This window comes from Trichomycterus rosablanca, chromosome 12 (genome assembly GCF_030014385.1).
Source record: "Trichomycterus rosablanca isolate fTriRos1 chromosome 12, fTriRos1.hap1, whole genome shotgun sequence".
NCBI lineage: Eukaryota > Metazoa > Chordata > Actinopteri > Siluriformes > Trichomycteridae > Trichomycterus > Trichomycterus rosablanca.
The window spans coordinates 17144124-17158075 of NC_085999.1; the positions used below are offsets into that span (position 1 = coordinate 17144124).

The 13952-nt window shown below is 38.1% G+C and overlaps 1 long non-coding RNA gene across 2 annotated transcripts in view; it reads right to left on the reverse strand.

The window, feature by feature from the left end:
* Positions 1-5003, reverse strand: part of LOC134323980 (uncharacterized) — a 140225-nt gene extending 135222 nt beyond the window's left edge. For both annotated transcript variants that reach the window (XR_010014133.1, XR_010014134.1), the window contains exon 1: positions 4600-5003. This is a non-coding gene — a long non-coding RNA (uncharacterized LOC134323980). The remainder of the gene's footprint in view (positions 1-4599) is intronic.
* Positions 5004-13952: the final 8949 nt, after the last annotated feature.

The window sequence follows — 13952 nt, forward strand, 5'->3', positions numbered from 1 at the left end:
TAATTAAGTTGGCAAGGATAAACATAAAATATCTTTGGTTGCTGTCTTAACTTTTTCTGACTGTGGGTTGAATTATAATAATATGTTAGATCCAATCACAGACCTATTTTAGTTTTATTTAAGTTTTTTACGTCTGCTAGGAGAATAGGCAATTACATTAACTACTTTATTGTAATAGGATTTTGTGCATTTATGCAGTGAAAAACAACAACTATGCGAGTGCAATAATGCAACTGACTTTGAAATTACAATAAATTTGATTTATTCAAATTGTTTAGATCAGTTTTAGATTAGATTAATGATGAGAAAAAGGCTAATTGCAAATAAATAAATTTCCAAAGTTTAATTTCCTTCTTAACCGATACATATTGCCATCAATGGATGAGACAAGCTTTTTTCTTTGTTTGATGAGCAAAAGATGAATAAAAGTTGTGTTGTTTATTTAGAAAATAATATAAATGTTAATTTTGACACCATTACTTGAAGTGAGTGCATTTATTTTAATGCATGAAGTTGATAAAAAGGAAATAAGATAGCTTCTTAAGTAACATGAGTGGAAATTGTTTAGTATGCTTGTTATAGCTAGATAGCATTAAGCTTACAAGGGATCACATACACTGATCAGCCATTACATTAAAACCACCTTGTTTCTACACTCACTCTCCATTTTATCAGCTCCACTTACCATATAGTAGTCTGTAGTCCATCTGTTTCTCTACATACCTTTTTGGCTTGCTTTCACTCTGTTCTTCAATGGTCAGGACCAACACAGGACCACCACAGAGCAGGTATTATTTAGGTGGTGGATCATTCTCAGCACTGCAGTGACACTGTCATGGTGTTGGTGTGTTAGTGTGTGTTGTGCTGATATAAGTGGATCAGACACAGCAGCGCTGCAGGAGTTTTTAAATACCATGTCCACTCACTGTCCACTCTATCAGACACTCCTACCTAGTTGTTCCACCTTGTGGATGTAAAGTCAGAGACGATCGCTCATCTATTGCTGCTGTTTGAGTTGGTCATCTTCTAGACCTTCATCAGTGGTCATAGGACCCTGCCCATGGGGCGCTGTTGGCTGGATATTTTTGGTTGGTGGACTATTCTCAGTCCAGCAGTGAAAGTGAGGTGTTTAAAAACTCCAGCAGTGCTGCTGTGTCTTATCCACTCATACCAGCTTAACACACACTAACACACCACCACCATGTCATTGTCACTGCAGTGCTGAGAATGATCCACCACCCAAATAATACCTACTCTGTGGTGGTCTTGGGAGAGTCCTGACCATTGAAGAACAGCATGAAAGAGGGCTAACACAGCATGCAGAGAAACAGATGAAATTTAGTCAGTAATTGTAGAACTACAAAGTGCTTCTATATGGTAAGTGGAGCTGATAAAAATGGACAGTAAGTGTAGAAACAAGGTTATGGCTGATCGGTGTATAAACATACTGTTAATCTCCTAGTGCCCACCTCATATACTATTATGATTGTTACACTGGTCTGTCAGTATTTTCCAGCACTTAACAAGAATAGATCTTGAGATAGGCTGATATTTTTTCATGTCAAGAGCATGGAGAAGCAGAGATAAATAAGTGATTTATCATGCATCTACGTATTGTCTTGAGATAAGCCAATTAGTGTATAGCAATGTCAAAGCTAGAACTTCTCTGCATGTATTTGTAAAAATAAACACATTTAGAATTTGCAACACACACTGAAAAAATGGGTTAAGGGCAAAATAAAAGTAAAAATTGTATTTCATATTTAGGTTACCATAATAAGGAGATGAATCAGTACCATATAGGGGAGTCATGACTACATGTAAAAGGAGGATTCACCAAAAAATAAATAAGTCTTTACAAGCAATGATGGGTCAATGCTTTGTGTGAAACTTCAGGAGAGATTTGTCAATCAGTTCAGAAAGAACATTTATCACTGTAAGACTGCAAATCTACCGTTCATAATATTGTAAAAGGATTCAGGGAATGTGGAGAGATCTTAGTTTGTTTAAGGCAACGGTAGAAACCACTGTTGAATGTGCAAGATCTTTGAGCTCCCAGACAGCATTGCATAGAAACAGTCATGGTACTTGCTCTGGAGTACTTCAGAAAACCATTGTCACTTAACACAGACCCCCGCTGCATTAAGAAATGCCACCTAAAACTCTATTACACAAAGAGAAAGCCGTACATCAATTCTACGCAGAACTGCTTCATCTTTGACACTGTAGATCATAGAATATTGCTGGACAGCTTGGAAAACTGGGTTGGACTTTCCGGAACAGTCCTTAATTGGTTCAGGTCTTATTTAGAAGACCAGAGTTACTTCGTCACTATTGGCAGCTTTGAATCTGACAGGGTGGCTATGACATGTGGAATCCTCCAGGGATCAGTTCTCGGACCTCTTCTGTTCAATCTTTATATGCTGCCATTAGGCCAAATGCTACAGGCTAACAACATTGATTACCATAGTTATGCAGATGACACACAGATATATCTGGCTCTCTCACCAGATGATTACAGCCCAATAGATTCACTGTGTCAGTGTCTGGAGGACATCAATAACTGGATGAGCCAGAATTTTTTACAGTTAAATAAGGACAAAACAGAGATTGTTGTGTTTGGCAGCAAAGAAAAGAGGACCAGTGTCAGTGAACACCTCAACCCTAAATTGTAGGTTATACTTTACAATATTTTCTTTTAATTTTTCATGACCTTAATTTTTTTTATCTCTCTTGTTGGAATTTCATGTTGTCTTAATTGTAACTAAATGTTTGCAAGAAGTCTTTCTGAGGTTTTAGATCTCAGGAATGTGTTAATGCTTTTAATTAATTTTATTCCTTATGTAAAGCACTTTGAATTGCCACTGTGTATGAAAGGTGCTATACAAATAAACTTGCCTTGCCTTCATCTCAGTGCTTATCTCGGATGGTCTGAAAGACAGTGGAAATGTGTGCTATGGTCATAAGAGTCCATAGTTCAGCTTCAGATATTGAGTTCTCTGTAATGAAGATGAAGAGGACTATCCAGACTGTTATCAGTGAAATGTGCAAAAAATTAACATCAGTCATGGTATTGAGTGCATTAGTCCCCATGGCATGAGTAACCTGCATATGTTTAAAGGTACCATTGCAAATTCTGACAATTTTGCAGCCATTTTCGCACGGCAGCTGCACTGAGTTTAGTCACAGAATTAAGAAAAAGAAATGGGGACAGTGTGCATGTAGTATTAATATAGTATTATGTCTAAAATAAAACTGTTTCATTATGGTAATGGAGTCATATGGTTGCCTGATGTCAATTCAGTTTTACACATTGGTCCTCATTAACACATTTACATACTGTTTTACAAAATTGTGTTTCAAGTTGCAGGTACTGTAATGTGCTGACACCTTATGTGTCCTAAACTACACCATTAAACTGCTATTTGCATGGGAGCAAATATGAGTCAAATATGAGTATATTAATAAAATATGAGAATATGGGGGATAAAAGCTAGCTGAATGATTATAGGCACTGGTCTTGGACTCTACTCGATCGTGACTTAATTGAAAATCAATTGACATTAGACTACATATTAAATGACAGTCAATTAAACAAGTCTCTTTTCATTAGCTCAGTACATGGTATTGTATTTTTGTGTTATACTCTGATAATCAGAATCAGAGTCTTAATTTATTCGCCAAGTACCATGGTGTACATAAAATTTATCTTGGAGTAGGTAAACAGATTTTAGACATAGTAAAATAATATAGAAACAGCTATATAATATGAACATACACAGTTATATTTCCACTTAGGTTTGTAAGTGTAATGCCTATTTATATTTATATAACAGTAAACTAACAAAATTTAAGGGAAAAACTGAAGTGACTATTTCAAGTAGTAGGGTAAGGTGAATATGTGTGCAGAAGTATTACTGCATGGTATATACAGTGGTAACATATGTACAGCAAGTGTGATAAAGTGCTTGTGCATCTGTTTAAAGCAGAGGGATGTGAGAATGGTCCTTGTTTACGAGGATGATGGCCTGGGTAAAGATGCTATGGAGGCGGCTGTTGGTTCGAGTCTTTATAGCTCTTACTCTTGAGCTGCGTCCGAAATCGCATACTTACATACTTAGCAGTAGATTAAAGCAGTACGTGAAAGGGGGTAGTGTCCCCGAATACGTTGTATTCATTAAACAGTACCCGGATGATCTACACATAATTCAACTGAAGCTGCAAAGGCGTTTGAAATGTGACGTTATGCATCACATGGCGTTGGTAACAGAGATGTTCACAAGTCTCAAAATATGAGTCAGTCAAGTCACGAGTCTTTAGGCTAGAGTCCGAATCAAGTCACGAGTCAATATAATCTACACAAAACATATATCGGAAATGTAGCGTAGAAACAAACATGATGTAAGTTCAGATTAAAAAAACAACAACAGATTAGCAACTGTATATTGTCATTTTACTTCGTGCCTTTACTTTCCTAGGTACCACTTAAAAGCTTAAACTGATACATTTTGTTTTCATTACAAAACAAAAGCGTGCAATAAATCATGGCACAGCGACCAAAATCCCAAACACAGCAAAAAGATCTTAACCACTGCTTACCTTAGCTTCTGTACTTCCAGATGCTATTACATTTATAACCGTGTGTTGTCCCATTAGGAATATAATCCATTATTTTGTAAATGTGTTCTTATTAGGGCTGTCGAAGTTAACGCGATAATAACGCATTAACGCAATCTCAATTTAACGCGATTATAAAAATTAGTGCCGTTAACGCAAATTCTAGTTCATGTTGAGACTTGACTGGTAGAACAAACGTTTTAATGTCGGACTTGCCACCGTTTTTTATTTGCGGTTTGTTAACATAATGTTACCGAGCGTCGTAGTGTCGTAGTAATGCACTTGCATAATAAAGAAGCTGCCAGTCCTCCATTCACGTAACGCTAGGACGGACACTTAAAAATCCTCCTTTTGGAGTGAACTGGTTTCATTTTTGATCAATATTATTTACCATTGGCTCAGGTACATGTCGAAACAAATGCTTTGTATTTCATTGGTTTAACAGCCTCATTTGACTCCTTATAGAGCTACCACTGGCCAATCGGAGAAGGTCCGCCCTCTAAATGCTAGTCTGTGATTGGGTGGTTGAATTTCGCCCGCCCTCTCTGTTTTGTAAACACCGCGCTACCTGAGTCAATCACTCAGCTCTCATGATCAGGAACGCGGTGAAAATGCCAAAAAGTAAACTTTTGAGGCAGCGATGAACGGACCTAAATATGAAAAGACACAACATTTAGTGAGTAAAACAGTCATTTGTTATATAATTCTTGCTTAAATTGGTCAAAAACTGTTATATGGGTTCTGGATTCATTCTGTGTGTTGCAGTAGCATGTCCCCCTGTTCCTAATATGATGTCCGGCTTTTGGGGGTTTGATGTCCTCCTTTTTGTTACTATGAATCTGGCCACCCTAGTCTAAACACACTCAGTTCGTGTAGAAACGTCCATTAAACCATTGGATAGTATTACTGCCTAGTATGTGAGTGAATAAAACTCCCTTACAGTTTTCTCTTGTCCCAGCAGTTTTTAACATTAGTACATTTAGCATAAAATGTGTTCACCATTGTAATTGTAACATTTCACTTAAAAATCCTTGTTTTCTATAACATTTACACAGATTTTTTTAAATGTGATTAATCGCGATTAACTATATGAAATTCTGAGATTAATCGCGATTAAAAATTTTAATCGTTTGACAGCCCTAGTTCTTATAATTAAAAACCGAGCAGCGCGCACTCTCGAGTCTCGAGATTAGTACATACTGTTTAAGTGTGTGATTTCGGACACAGCTTTGGTCTTCACTGAGATGGCAATACTTGACTTCAGAGATATGCTTATATAAAAAAAGGTTTTCTTTCCTATCACTGAAGCATCAATGGCGGTACAGGCCACCTAGACTGATTAGGCCCAGGGCATAAATATACTCTTGAACATAGGACCAAGTAATTGCAGGGCACCCTAAATCATGATAATTAAAACATGGAGAAATCATGGGAAACCTCTTTACAGACAGAAATCAGGGGCGGCACGGTGGCTAAGTGGATATCACTGTCGCCTCACAGCAAGAAGGTCCTGGGTTCGATCCCCAGGTGGGGCGGTCTGGGTCCTTTCTGTGTGGAGTCCACGTGGGTTTCTTCCGGGTGCTCCAGTTTCTTCCCACAGTCCAAAAACATGCAAGTGAGGTGAATTGAAGAAACTAAATTGTCCAAGACTGTGTTTGTTATAACCTTGTGAATTGATGAACCTTGTGTAATGAATAACCACTGTTCCTGTCATGAATGTAACCCAAAGTCTAAAACATGACGTTAAAATCCTAATAAATAAATAAACAGACAGAAATCAGAGGCAATGATCAAATCCAGGTCCCTCACTGCAGTTCTGTATGACCATGGTTCTACTGTGTCTCTCTCACCAATAAGTCACAATTATATTTAGACCTTTTAAAACGTGGTATAGATTGATAAAGAATTATCACAGTTGGCACAGAAAAAATAAAAAATAATAAATAAAATTTACATAAACAAATGTTTGTAAACTTCTGACCACCTGCTTTCCCACCAGGGCAGAAAAAACACATTATCCTGGATCAGACTGACTGACCAGCATGACATGTAACTGTAGCCACTGTGCAAATCTACACCATCTCCTCTCCAGTCCAGTGTGAATTAAAGTGTCTCACATGTCATCAGTGTATCAGTGGGAGCTTTTGGGAATATATGGATGTGTAATGAGTGAGATCACAGATGATCCTTCAGACATGCACCAAACCCCAAGAGCAAAATACTGTATCATTTCAATCCATACACTCCTAGTCACAGAGTTCTGAAGAATAGCATACATCTAAAATGAAACCTGGATTTGAAGTAGACTTTTTCCAGCAAGGACAAGAGACTAATAACTCGACAGAAAATAATGCAGTTTGGAATTAAAGCATGGTATTTGAGTGGGCCCGTCACTCACACTTTATCTTAGAGAAAAATATTTCTGTAATAGATTGTCCTGAGACTCTAGGACTACAACCATACCTAAGGTTATTCACTCATTTACTACTGTAGAGACATACAGTAATGTGGTTCAGGCTATTAATGCACAGGACAAGGTGGCATAAAAATCTTGCTTGCCAGTAACCCCATATCAAAAAATGTTGGGACTATGGAAAATGCAAATAAAATAAAAATGCATGATTCAAGTTACTTTTATTTGATTGCAGACAGTTTGAACCCAATATACTTTATCTTTTGTCTGCTCAACTTCATTTCATTTGCTAATATACCTCCATTCCTGCATTTTAGGCCTGCATCACATTCCATTCCAAGGGTGCAAGCTTAAGATCTTCAATCCCTCAGACGGCACTGCATCAAGAACCGCCACTCAACAATAGCTGATATAACCACATGGGCAAAGGATTACTTTGGCAAACTTTTGTCAAGCACTACAGTATGCACAAATGCCACTTTTGTGTCCAGAAGCAACGACGACTTCTCTGGGCTCAGAGGCATCAAGGATGGACCATGAACACAGTGAAAACGTGCATTGTGGTCAGATAAATCAGCATTCCAGGTCTTTTTTTGGAAAAAAGGATGCAGTGTGCTCCAGACCAAACACGAGAAGGGCCATCCAGAGTGTTATCAGCAACAAATCCAAAAGCCAGGGTCTGTCATGGTATGGGGCTGTGTCAGTGCCCTTGGCAAAGGTAATTTACACTTCTGTGATGGCAGCATTAATGCAGAAACGTACATTGAGATCTTAGAGCAACATATGCTGCCTTCAAGACGTCATCTTTTCCAGGGACGTCCATGCATTTTTCAACAAGACAATGCAAAACCACATGCTGCACACATTACAAAGGCATGGCTGCAGAAGAAGAGGGTACAGGTACTGGACTGGCCTGCCTGCAGTCCTGACCTGTCCCTAATAGAGAATGTGTGGAGAATTTTAAAACAACAACAACCCCGTACTGTTGCACATCTTAAGACGTGTGCAGGAAGAATGGGACAAAATAAAAGCTGAAACACTAAATCACTTGGTATCCTCGGTGCCAAAACGTCTTTTAAGTGTGGTGAAAAGGAATGGCAACATTACAAAGTGGTAAATGCTTTACCGTCCCAACATTTTTGGAATGTGTTGCAGGCCTGAAATGCAGGAATGGATGTTTATTAATAAATGAAATGAAGTTGACCAGATAAAACATGAAATATCTCAGATTTTCTTACATTTACTTTGACTTTTATTTAATTGCAGACAGTATGAACCTCTGTTTTTATTGTATTATTTGCATTTTCCATGCTGTCCCAACTTTTTCTGATTTGGGGTTGTCATTTTGTATGCACACAGAAAGTACATGTCTGTACTTTATCAGTACGAAATAAAAAGTGGCTAAATGATTTAAAGGTTTAACAAATATAATTGAGAAAACACTACTTCCCAGTTCCACCGGTAAACACTGACAGAGCAAGGCAGGAATACATTGAACAACAGACTAACCCATTTTAGGGCTTTGCTTTCCTCCTCCTCACCACAATATACAATTAAAATTCAACCCCCAAATTAAATTTATTAGCAGCATTTACAAACTTTCAGTTCTTTTCAATAAACCAGTAAAACAAGATAAAAATTAAATAGCTCTGATTTAACAAGTGGTTAAATTTCACTTTTAATGACTACTGCAGTCAGAATTATTCAAGCCCATTGGGACAAGCGCACTCTCTACTGTTATGACCTGCTAAAAATGTGATGCCTAGTCAGACACCAGATTCTGGCAGCGCTTTTGAGGAATTCCTCATAGGTAATGGCCTCCAGTTCACTTATATCATTCTTTAAAATCACACCAAATATTTTCTATGGAGTTCAAGTCAGACAAGCCTCGGTTGTTAGGTCCAGTGATGCCTATACTTCAGCTTCCTCACAGAAGGAGTAGTGTTTTCTCCTAGAATTTTTTGGTACTTGATTGATTTTATTTTGCCCTCCACATGCTTCAGGTTTGTCCATGCCAGAGGAAGCAAACCAGCCCTGGAGCATCACAGAGGCACCGCTATTCTTCACAGAAGGCAGGGTGTTCTTTTCAGCATATGCTTTATTCTTTCTTCTCCAGACATACTGCTGATCCATAGTTACAGTTTTGTTTCATTGCACCACAGGACAGAGTCCCAAAACTTCTGAGGCTTAGTAATATGGTTTTGAGCATATTTGAGCTTACCTTTTGTGCTTTTGGGTCAGTAAAGGTGCACATTTTGAAGTTTGGGTATGGAGACCTCCAGAATTTTGTATGCACCTTATTGTGCAAACTGAAATCTCAGTGCCTGCTGACACTGAATCTTGCTGCAGGTTTTTTACAGTCACTCAAGGCTTTTTAACCACCTGCCTCCTCAGTAATCTGGTGGCAGTCGGTCATGCCTCCTCTTTCTTTCACGTCCAGGTAATGTAGCCAGTGTTCCTTTAACTTTGAACTTGCAAACTTTGCTTCCAGCTGTATCTCCAGGAACATTCAGTGCCTTTACTATCATTTTGTATTATTTTCCTTGTTTGTGCAAGGCAGTTATCTCTTCTATTAACTTTTTGGACAACTCTCTTAACCTTATTTCTAACATGCAATCAAACATCACATTCAACAAACATGTAGCCAGTCTAGGTATTTTGTATGTTTAATCTCAAGCACACCTAATTCAACTAATGACATTTACAGCATTTAGCAGACGCCTTTATCCAAAGCGACTTACAGTATTGTGACAGTATACAGTCTGAGCAATTGAGGGTCTTGCTCAAGGGCCCAACAGCAGCAACCTACCTGTGGTGGGGCTTGAACCAGTGACCTTCTAATTACTAGTCCAGTACCTTAACCGCTAGGCTACAACTGCCCAATGAAGCTTTTGGTTAGTTGCATCAGGTGTGCCTAAAACAATACATGATTTGGTAATGTGTGCTTGAATAATTCTGAGACTGCAGTAGTCATTACAAGTGGCATTTTATGTTAAAGTTAAAGAAAACATTCATTATTTTTGTTGTTTTGAGCTATTTAAATTATTCTTGTTTGATTGGTTTATTGCAAACAGCTGAAAGCTTGTAAATTTTCATAATAAACCTAATGTGCAATGGGGGGTTAATAATTTTAATTGCAACCATATATAATAATAAAAAAGACATTTTTCCTGTAATGCATGAAAGGAATCTGCTCAGTCTGTTTCACAGTTCATTAATTAACTTCATTTATTATTAACATCACTTATTAACCCAAGAAAAAAATCAATATTCAGTTTAAACATTTTTTGTCTTCTGCTCCTGTGTTTGTATTATCATTACTGATGTTTTTAATGTCCCTTTTTTAATGTAATAGTAGAAGGTACCACATTTATATTAGTATAGGAGGTAATACATGATTAATAACTAAATTAATGAAAAACATATTACTGGAGCTCCAGTGGTGCATGATGAGAAAAACATTATAATTTTTTTTTTATTACGAATGTAATAAAAAAAAAAAACGAATGGAAAAATTAATATTTAAAATATACAAACAAAAGGTTCTGCACTTTAACATAAATAATCGAACCCAGGGCCTTCTTGCTGTGAGGCGACAGTGATACCCACTGAAGCACCGTGCCGCCCATATATGTATTAAATTAAAGTAAGATATTGTAAAACAGTGACAATATCCTTTTATTTAATAGCAATATGCATTTAAAAAAGCGGGATGGGGCATTGTACAGGGTGCATTTTCTCCCATTTTTCTCCCAATTTAGCGTAGTCAATTTGTCTTCCTTTGCTGGGGGATCCCTGATTGCAGTCGAGGTGAGTATATTGCTGCTTACGCATCCTCCGACTCAAGCACAGCCCTTAGCGGAACCCTTTTTCACCTATGCACTCTGCACAGGTGCCTCTCTATCTGCCAATCAGGGTCCTTACACAGTGTTTGAAGACCCCACCCTAGCAAACTTGTGTCTGCTGCAGGCACTGCAGATGGCGGTTAGCTGATCGGTGGCAATGCCGAGCTTCGAACCGAGGAGTTCAGAATCTCGACGCTTGTGTGCTATCAGAAATATCCTGCTGCGCCACCTGGGCACCGGCATTGTACAGGTTTAATGTCACATCAGTAAAGCACGTCAGAGATATGTCATATCTAGAATACTCCAACCATGCTGTTATAGCAGAATGATTATCATTATTATTTCCCTACTCAGCCTTTATAATTGCTGGTTCCTGACCAATTGGCTACATGTCCATCCTTTAGATTGAATTAATGCATTTACTTAGGTGATTTAAGATTTATAAATCAGATATAAGGAAGGAGTTTGGAATATTTTTAGCCAGTCATTTGTCATGTCTGTACACAATTAGGATATTTATATGTTTATATGTTATTTTTTCCCCTTTCCATAGATAACATTACATTTAATCACAGCTTTCACTGAAACTAAAAATTGATAAACTATTTACCCAGTGGCACAGCAAATCAAACAGAATATCATTGGTGGGAGCCGAGCAGGGATAATTGGTTTGGATTCAATCTGCAGAATGCACCTCCTTCGTGCTTATCATAGCTCTTCAACGACAGATCGAAATGATTACACACCCAATGGTGCTACTTCAAAAAAAAAAAAACATCCCTTCACCAGCCAGAAATCCCATCAGGCCTGTAGTTAAAACTGAGGAGCTTTAACAGTGTTCTCAAGGAGGCCAGTAATAAGGTTATTTTTCCCAACTGATACACTTAAACAGTAACCTTGTGGTTTGCAATTACGCAATTAAACATTAGCATGATAAATCGTCATGCCATCTACTGGGTTTTTCTATTCTGCTGCTTTCTATAGTGTTGATTTCTTAATCACTTTTTTAAACAATTTTGATTAATACATGAGCGGCACAGTGACTTAGTGGGTAGCACCGTCACCTCACAGCAAGAAGGTCCTGGGTTCGATCCCCAGGTGGGGCGCTCCGGGTCCTTTCTGTGTGGAGTTTGCATGTTCTCCCAGTGTCTGCGTGGGTTTCCTCCGGGAGCTCCGGTTTCCTCCCCCAGTCCAAAAACATACAGTCAGGTTAATTGGAGACACTGAATTGCCCTATAAGTGAATGAGTGTTTGTATGTGTGTGTGTGTGTGTCTGCCCTGCGATGGACTGGCGTTCCGTCCAGGGTATTACCGTGTGCCTTGCACCCATTGAAAAGCTGAAGCTGGGATAGGCTACAGCAATCCCCCACTACCCTAATTGGATAAGCGAATAAGAAAATGGATGAATGAATGAATGATTAATACATTTATTTGAATGCCATTATTCACATAATGTAAGAGCCAGTCAGAGTACTCTGGTTTTCACTTCTTCCAAAAATATACAGTTAATGGATTAACTGCTCCTAATTATGTGCTGCTCTCCTTCTTGCTCCTAGTTTTTCTGGGTAGTTCTGGACCCACTATGACTCTGACCAGACAAAAATAGTGTTCTGCTGCTCTTTACAAGCAGTTATGATAGTCAATAATAAAAAGAGAAGAAAATAAAATAGATTTATTAGTAATTAGTGCAGCCATAAAAAAATCTACATTTAAAAGTGGATTAGGTCCCAGATGTGCTTATTAAAGGGAAAGCTGTGAAGAAGCTGTGGAAGCTTTTAATCAGTTTGACTCTTTTCCCACCAGGAATATACAGAGAATCATTACCCATAAGCTTATCTCAGCCCTGTGCTCACCTCCATTTATTAAGCTAACAGTTATAGGTTAAGGCAGCAACTGCAGCTTGAAATAACAATATTGGTAGCCCAAGCACTTTTTGTCAATGTATGGTTTAATCACATAAGTCATTTCCTTTTGCTTTATATTATACAAAAATAAAATAAAAATGCAGTGTTCCTTATATTTACTTTGACCTTTATTTGATTGCAGACAGTTTGAACCCAAGATATTTCATGTTTTGTCTGCTCAACTTTCTTTTATTTGTTAATATACATCCATTCCTGCATTTCAGGCCTGCAACACATTCCAATTTACTGGAATACTGAAATGTTTAAACACAATGTACCTCAATGGAAGATTGGAAGGGATTTGCATATTTCTCCCTCTACCGTACACAATATCATTAAACAATTTAAAGAATCTGGAGGAATTTCAGAGCATAAAGGCCAAGGGCGCAAGCTTAAGCTGAACACCTGTGATCTTCAATCCCTCAGACGGCACTGCATCAAGAACCACTACTCAACAATAGCTGATATAGTCAAGTCAAGTCAACTTTATTTATATAGCGCTTTTTACAATAGACATTGTCTCAAAGCAACTTTACAAAATCCAGGACCAACAGATACAAAAACCCCTGTTGAGCAAGCCGAGGGCGACTGTGGCAAGGAAAAACTCCCTGAAAATTACAGGAAGAAACCTTGAGAGGAACCAGACTCAGCAGGGCCCATCCTTCTTGGGTGGTCTGGAGGATACTTTAAATAAATACACGATTTACACAAAGCATACAAACACAGAATTAAATGATCTAAAAGTTATAACTGGTAATAAATAGATAAATAAATAAATAAATAATAATAGAGTTGTTATTCGCTCTAGTCTTCAATAAAGTCTGTAGTGAGTTCTTGTCATTCTTGGTGCAATTACTCCAGACCCGTCACATCCGGCAGGAGCAGCATAGTTTTCACGGCAGTCTCGACTTTAATCCTTAACCTCGGCGGGTAAACAGGTTTCCATCAGAATGCCTTTGGAGTAAAACAACAAAGAATGTAGTTAATAATGTACAATGCTAGTTGAGTAAAACAGTTTTACAGAGAGTTTTAGACTCCGGCAGCCCTAATTATTACAGCATAACTAAAAGGGAGAGCGAGCAGGTAACAAGGTCATGAAGGCTTTCACAGGACATCAGCGCCCACCTCTCCTACCCAAACCGGAGTGATTGGACAAGAGAGGCAGAACGACAG